Raw genomic sequence first — 9176 nt, 5'->3', positions numbered from 1 at the left:
CTTTTTATGTAGACTTCAACTCATAGCCTGGCTGAGCCTGGTTCACGAATCCATCGTCTGTGTATAGATTTATGTCATTGATGTTTCAACGATAAAACTTAAGTAATATAAGTAGAAGCATAATTACTGGACATTTCTAATGAGGTTCCAACCACAGTGATTCATACCTCAATTTTCAACAGTCAGATCCAAGAAAATTGATGGTCCATCAATGATTAAAATCAAAATGTTGCCTTCTTTAAACACTAGACGGATATTACCTCGCAGACTTTAAAGGTCTGAATTTATCTGTTAAAGCTTCGAAATTATGTTTGTCTTCTTGGATCAACCTCATTATCACCAATATCGTTGGGGTCTTCAATATCTACTAATTAGATTCGTATGTTGCAATTGAAAATGCGGCATTAGATCTTCCTATCAGGCTCTTCAACTTTATTGTAATTATTTTCATTCTCTTCGGACTGGCGTGGTCTAATATCCAAGGAACTCGGACTGTGAATCAAATGGTTTTTCATGGTTGCTACAAGAACATTAATTTTGGCGCTAGGCACTGTTGTCTAAATTCAAAATTTGGAACGTATATGTGAAGACAGCTCTTTATGTAGCTTTGTGCCAAAATTCTGTATACCAAGCACAGAAATCTTTCAATCTCAGTTGCTATAGGCACAAAGTTTGGTGTGACTACAATGTTCAATGATAAAATCTTGAACTTAAATGTATGCAGTTCTTGAAATGAAATGGGGTCTGGTAACAGATATTATGGATTTGAATGATAGATTGACTTTCATAATGGACTCTGTTGGCTATAAACGACATAATGCGCATCAAATCATGATCCAAATTTTATTTTCGTTCAATTGGAATAATAGGAAATAATACATGACACACTACATTTTACCCAAAAAAACGGATAGCTGTCAGCTATGAAAAATATAACACTTCCATTTCAAACGGGAGCGTAATACAGACGTTAGTTTAATTAATGAACTTCTTTGATTGAAAGAAAAATATGGAAAACAATGCCAATCAGAAGACTTGCCATAAAATAAGATACCATCTTCTGGTGTATATGAAACGTTTCTTTCTTTGCTTAACTAAATAACTTCGAAGTTAGACCTAGAGGACTCAAAGTATGTCAGGAATTACTGAGTGCTAACAAAATCCCAATATTGAGTTGTTTTCCCCAAGCTAATGATAAGTATGGGAAGCAGTAGTCCTAGTTGTAATAAAGAATCGAGTAGTTTTCAATGTCTGCATTATTACTTATTTTCTCTCTTGTGAATTAAATGCACCTTCAATAAAGGGTATTTCTACAAAAGGAGCGTTCTAAGCCAAGTGGCCCGTTTTTGCATTACTCTTAGCTTTTGTGCTGAACATTTGAATTTTGCACTATTATGATTCACGAGCGTTTCAGAAGGCATCCACGTTTAGAAGAATTGTAACGCCTCAGTACGATACAAGTTGAAATGTTTCAACGCCGTGTTGTTGTTGCATTAGATGTGTGCCAAAGTGTTATTTAGAAATGTAAAAAGATCCCATGAAATTGGATGAACAGAGCAGGAAGCCCAGGACGGACCCGTAACGGAAAAAGATCGGAGCGAGCTTTTGAGTTCCATCTTTAATACTTCTAATAAAGTGACTTGTTTTTATATATCTTACGTATGTCAACATTTCTGTTCAGAGTATCTTATGGTAGCATAAATACTGTTATCATACTTTGGTTGTATTTTATTGAGATACTATTCGAGGCTAATTTTAATAAAAAATTCTTTGCTATTCATTTGTTTCTATGGTAAACATATTCCGCAGAAAGTTTTACAAATACTAAAATAATCTGTTTTAAGAGTCACACGCAGCACTTAGTAATAAGATTAAATAAAACTAATATTACACACGTACAGGATGATGCGACGTTAATAATTAGTTCGGGTGTTAAAACCTGTCTTACGTAAATCCTTATCTTTATCATTTGTTATCCAAGGAAGGATTTATATATAGATATTTGTAAGTACGAACAGTTTTTGATGCAAATATATACTGGATCTTTTCTTTCTCTCTACAAAATATCGTTCATAATAATAATCTTATGATAACCTACAAATGACTTCCATCTAACTTGCCTATGGCTGTCCCTGAAGCTTATACTGATATGTTGATATCAGAAATAATCACAACATCTTTATCATTAAATGGTTGAAATGTGCTTTAGATATCGCTCGTGGTTTATGATTCTCAAAATTAAACAACCTTACTTCTAAAAGTGAATAGCTCGTAAAATTTTGAAAATTAATTAAAGTTCGCATCGGGAATACCACCTCAGTGAAACAAAATTTATAAAATACGTCATGTGGTTCAGTTATTCTCGCCTTAGGAGAAATTTCCTTTTTTTATGTTTTTCGTTAAAATAATATCACATCTAGAATATTAAAAACTGATTATAATTAACATCCTAAATTCAATCACTTCCAGAAGCCTGCTATTATTCTAAGATAGTATAGCTTCTGTTGTTAATCTGATCATTTTTATAATCGTGGAAAGCCTTCAATTAAGCAAGTTTCTAAATAATTTTCAAACTTCATGTTGAATGTAGTAATGGAGTTATGATCTTGTAGGAGTACGCTGGGTTTTCAGACTTTATTGAATACGTTTTTAGGGAAAAAGACTATTTTGGTTTGCTGGAAGATATAAGAGACCTTCTAAAAAGTTTAAGATATATGGTATATTTTTTTGAGCATTTGAATCATACAACTCTCAGAAAAGTGCAAACATCATTACAGATATTTATAATGTTATGCATGAGTAGGTTTAGTAATATACAATCAGGAACTGTGCATCAAATAATTCTATGTTTGACACGAAAGTATCTACAAAGCGGTGAAGACTTATAAACTATATTAAACTTGTAAGTAAGTAGATGTATATAGTTAGACAGTTATTATAGGAAGTGGACTGCTAGCTAATAAAAACAAACATAAAACATCCTACATGTAAATTGGAGCAAAATCCTTCTGTTTAGAAAGGTTAACAATTCTGTGTGTATTCTGCCATGAGTTATTAATATAATTCAAATTAAAATGTTTAGGAAAGGCTATTGTGCTCTTATTTACTGTAATAAATAAGTAGAAATGCACCATTCACAAAGTACACTGAATATACTACTGAAAGTAGATCATAAATTTGTCACTAAATCTAATGAAATTAATCTGTATATATATATCAGCTAAATTGAAGTGAAACTTGGTATAACACTGTACAACATATTATTAATAACGTGTTTTAAGCTACTTTTTGACAGACACATTAGTTCTAGATAAACAAGACAGCTTTACAGTTCACAGTAAGATGTATTATAGTATAAAATGCCATAATTTTTAATCACAAGTTATTTCTACTTTAAAACTAATATCAGCATTTAGCTTAAGCACACATATTAAGGGGAATCCCCAGTATTAAAACACTGATCAATGTAATCCAAGAGTCACTTTGTTCACAGTCAGCTTTTAGTATATAAGTAGTGGATTATTTTGAAGTAGCATTCAGTGTATTGTCTCTCCAAATTCTTATTACACTAGCTTTCTGGTCAAAATAGACAGTGCTTCAGGAAGAAACTTGTTACTTGCACTTAGGAATACGAACCACTGCTATAAAATGACAATGTAAAATATTTAATAAATGTGCATATGAGTAAAGAAAGATTAGTTTAAGTTATTTTATATTAAAAAAAAACAGTTTTGACTGCTGTTACATATTTATGAAAATTATTGTAAGTCACAATTTGAACATAGTTAAAAAAGATTTCCTAGGTTCAGACATGGAGCTGCGAAGTGAAAATATTTTGCATACAGTATTTTCATTTACAACTTTTAGCTATTGATAATATAAGCTTAGTTATGATTTATAGTTTAGAGAACAATATGTGGTAATTTTGGTGTATCGTCAACACATTTAGGTCGGAAGTATATGGTACCCTGAAACTGAAACACAGTGTCACATGAACTGCTGATACCACATTTCGACTTTAAAACATACGTAGGAATGTTTAGGAAGACCTTTTCCTTAAAGGACCCCCCTCCCCCCAGTGGCACAGCAGTATGTCTGCTGACTTACAATGCTAGAATTCGGGTTTCGATACCCGTGGTGGGCAGAGCACAGATAACCCATTGTGTAGCTTTGTGCTTAATTACAAACAAACAAACAAAATCCTCAAAGGGTGTTGAATGAATCTTGAAAGGTGAGCTCTTTTGAGATTCTCCCCCTGAATTATTAACATCATGTGTATATTTTGAGAATCTTCTGAATTATTAACATCATGTGTATTTTTTAGACTCTCCTTCTGGACTATTAATACCATATATATTTTTGAAAATTTCAAGGTATGACTGATTAATCAAAATTTTCCGATTATCTTCTTCTCTTCTTTTCTTTTATATTAACTTTCGATATCCATGATATATATATATTTAATTAATTAAAACTCTTATTTTATCAGACTACCAACAACATGTCTTACTTTGATTTTATTTTTTCTCTCAAATTCAACACATTCTTTTAAGGTTGACTTTTCTCCTTATTTCCAGTTTCTTCATAAAATAATTAGTTATAAAAATTAGACAGAGTAACACAGCCAATATTCTTATTGTGTTCTATTCTTGTTTGTAATTAGTTTTTTCCTGCTTGTTTATAGAAGATTCATTCTTTTCTGCCCTGGCGATGATCTGTTTCCGAAAACACAAACACGCTCGAATGCATACGATAGGATGTTTTATCCACCATGTCAGTCTGCGTTTTCTGCTTCCTTGCCTACGTAGTTACAGAAGGAGAGAGGGGGGGGGTAGCTAGATATCAGAAAGCCATGTTACTGAACACAAGCTGGTTCAGGAAATGTAGTTGTGAAACCACCAAAAACGGCATGAGGCATGGTCACTTTTAGCCTTGAACGCATTTTATGCCAGCATATTCAGCGTTGACGGTCAGCAGGGTACCCACTCTCGTATTCTCAAAATTTAGATGGCATAAAGCCAGAGCGCTTACTCATTCTGCTTTCTTCAGGGACTTTAAATAAACCTAATATATTGAACAAGTGTTGTAAAATGTGTTATTTAAATTTCATTGTTGAAGGATAAATAAGTATCCATATAAATTTGAATTAAAACCATGTTCTCAGGTAGTTAATCAAAATTGCTATATTTAAAATTTATTAAAGTAATATAAATGATTTATTCCAATGATAGCTTTGAAACAAATATATTTTAAAATAACAATATTGGAAGAAAACAATAAATAATTAATTTTAACTAAGATAATATAATGCAGGGCCTTCGTGTAATTATCCTAGCTTATCAGTCTTCCTTTTGAAAATTCAAAACAACCTACATTATGGAAAACATAATCTTGTAAAGCATCCAAACGAATTATTAAACACTTTTACAATATAGGGTAGTTAAAAATTTCATTCGATTCTAAAAATAACTTTGAAATTACATATTTCTGATATCTGAATTGCTGATAAGAAAGCTATACAAGAGATGTGAACAATTGATAGGAAAATTGTGAAAGAGTTGTGAATTGTTGATATGAAAACTGTATGTGAAATACGAATTACTGATATGAAGATGATGTAAAAGATGTAAATTGTGAAATATATTTGAAAAATTGATATTGAAACTTTAAAAGAGGTAAATTGTTGACAAGGAAATAGAAGAGTTGTAAACTATAAATGTCAACTTGTAAGGAAGATGTACACTTATGAAAACAGTAAAAAGAGATGGGAAATGTTGATATGAAAAGTGTAAAAGAGATGTAAACAGTTGATACGAAAATAGTAAAATATATTTTAAGTAATAATGTGATAATGGTATATGATATTTCAATTGACTATTGATGTGAAATTGGTATTAAAACTTGGCATTATCACTATTGTACTGGTATAAAAGATTCTAGTTGATAATGTGATAATGGTATATGAAATTTTAACCACTTACGTGACTAACTGCTTGAGCTACCAATGTGAAATCGTGATGATTTAGTTGAAAGTACGTATTGAAATAACAATAAACATGTATATATATATATATTGTATATGTTTTATTGGTACATATACAATAATAGAAGTCTAATCTAACTTCCACGAACAATGTGACAAACCTAGAAGAACTGGGCTGCATGTCATCCAGAAAAATTAAATACGGGAAACAGAGACATTCACATTTCCTGTGTTTAAGCAATTCTTAATTCGACAAATTAAAAAAAATACATTATGTCCTTAGGCAAAACGTATTAAAAGAGTTTGTTTATTCTATTTTCGAAAATCATCAATGTTACGTGGTCCAGTTCAACTTAGCACAAAATATCTTTTGACAACATAGCTGTCTCTTACTGGCTAAAATGTCATAGCAACCAACCAGGATATGATATTGTACACTATACTGACTAATATGTAATAAGATTACGCTATTAATTATATAAACAAATATAAACATGGTACCAAGATTTTATTTTCCTGATAAATCCAGATATGTTGTAGACATTATATATGCCCTCTATAGTTGAACTAATAAATTCGTACTAAAGATATGAAAAAAATTATTAATCACATGTTAAAGGCAGTAAACATCATTACCAGAAATCATTATATTTATTTATTTATTCAGTAAAAGTAAAATACGCTTAGCAAAAGCCCTTAATTCGGTAGGGAGCAACAGATGACAAGATTGGAAAGCCAGTTAAGAGTGAACAATTTTCTTTTAATACTTTGCAATTAGTTTATCAGATTTATATAGATATTTAGCGCTAAACTTGGAAGTTAATATATAATTTCTTGTAAGGTGAAATTGGTAAGGAACACGAATAGCAAATATTAACCGCTACTGTGATGTGGATACTGCTAACTGATGTATGAGACAGTAACTGCTGCAGTGAAAATATGCAAATTAGCCTGAATATCCATTTATAAACGTTTAACAGATGTTAATTAAATCTGCTAATATGACAAGTATCGTGGTTGCTGAACTAACAAATGTATATATATAATGAACTTCAACACTGACGAAAAGTAATATATTGTTTTACCATTGCTTTTTAAATACTCCCTAAACTATCAACTTATTTTGACACTGTGTGTACAGCAGACTTAATAATCAAATAAAAGTTTTCCTAGTTCGTACTATGCCTCAAACACTTTGATACTTGGTAATTCTGAAAAGAAATAAAACGTTTGTACTGGTAATTTCAACATATATTGTAAGACGGTCCCTTATAATTATAATTGCACACCGATCACAATGCGGGGTTGGAATTATGAATTTTTATAATAGCTACAGTAATCTAGAGAGGTATTATTCTAGAGTTGATAAAGACCATGAGAGAATGAAACATCTTGTTATATTGAGGATTGTTTGTTTGCTTGTGTGTTTTTGAATTTCGCGCAAAGCTACACGAGGGCTATCTGCGCTAGCCATCCCTAATTTAGCAGTGTAAGACTAGAGGGAAGGCAGCTAGACATCATCACCCACCGCGAACTCTTGGGCTACTCTTTTACCAACGAATAGTGGGATTGACCGTCACTTTATAACGCCCCCACGGCTAAAAGAGCGAGCATGTTTGGTGTGACGGGGATTCGAACCCGCAACCCTCAGATTGCGAGTCGAGCACCCTAACCACCTGGCCATGCCGAGCCTTATATTGAGGAAACTGGTGGAGATTAGATGGAACCTTATTGAGATGCCACTAGTTTAATAGCTTTGCAATAGTATTTTATAGGTTGCATACCAAACACTCCAAATGGCTGAGTTCTTTGTTTATATTTTCTCTATATCTAGTTTATTCCTATGGGTAACCACCAGCTTTGTTCGTCATATATATATAATGACTTCTAAATTTTACTTCATTAACTTTTACATCATATTTCCATTACTAAAACTAAATTTACAGATGTTTACACTTTAATTCTATCCAGCTATTCACGCTGTTGTAGTATCTAGATACGTAATTTGTTTAACGACCCCAATGTCCGTATAGTCTTCTTGATAATTACCAGTAAAATTTTCGATTCAGTTGGCTTTTCAATTTCTCTAATTACATGAAATTCGAAAGCCATCATGATTTCTGCTCATCCGTTTTCCTGTAATTTTATTCAATATATCCAAGTTTTATGTTTGAAATGGCTTTACCACATACTCCCGTCGATTAAAATCAGAAATATGTATGAAATCATGTAAGTACAAAAGCTTGACTTAACATGCATTCAGCCTACTGATTTAACGACTTTGTCTATTACCAAAGTGCCTAACGCCCTATTAATTTTCCATCATGAGTCTTATATCATGCATTGCGAAAATTTCTCTTACCAAGTCTAGTGTAATTTGTATTAAGATAGTGAAATTAGTTTTGCAAATCATTTCATAACTTTATTACTATAATAGTCCACCAGAAATATTATAATGAATAAACTAGCGTTTTAACCTAATTTTTGAAGCTATTAATTGGAATAACTGATCAAATTAGCTGCAACCACAACATATTAAACTAAGTGTTAGGGTAGATGTTTTTTTATATGTAAACTTATTTGACTTTACATCTTATCATACAGCTGATGAAAGTAAGTACTATTATATCTCACAGTATAAGTTAGGAAGTATAAGATGTCGCACTGTATGATATTCCACAGTTTAAATTAGGGAACATAAGATGTTGCGTTGTAATATCCCACAATATAATTAATGAACAAAACTAATATGCATTGTCACATCTGAATCATTAATGAATAATTAAGAACAATGATTTGGAATTTTGACATAAATAATGTCTAAAAAATGGTTTCAAGGCTAACTGAAAACAATGGATACCGCTAATGTTATGTCTCATCATCGCAGTTAAGTCATCAGATAAAAAAAATCATCCATGCTTATTGAGAAGGGGAGGTTTCTGGTTTTTAGTAGATTTAAACTTTCATTCGAATGGAAGGCACTGACAGAGCCTCTTTAGCTTCAAATTTCAGGAGAACTGTTTAATCATTGATAAAACTTTAAAAATAAAACATGTTTAAGAACATCGGATTTGACTAAGGCAACAAAAAAGTATTACCAGTCAGCTTTCTTATTCAGTGTTCCGTTTCTTTTCAAAGAACTGTCATGCTGAGAACTATTTGTTTTATCCAAACTGATAAGCCTGCGTGGTGA

The sequence above is a fragment of the Limulus polyphemus genome, unplaced genomic scaffold (genome assembly GCF_000517525.1).
Source record: "Limulus polyphemus unplaced genomic scaffold, Limulus_polyphemus-2.1.2 Scaffold1172, whole genome shotgun sequence".
NCBI lineage: Eukaryota > Metazoa > Arthropoda > Merostomata > Xiphosura > Limulidae > Limulus > Limulus polyphemus.
The sequence above is the reverse complement of the archived record's forward strand: the minus strand, read 5'-3'. Positions refer to the sequence as shown.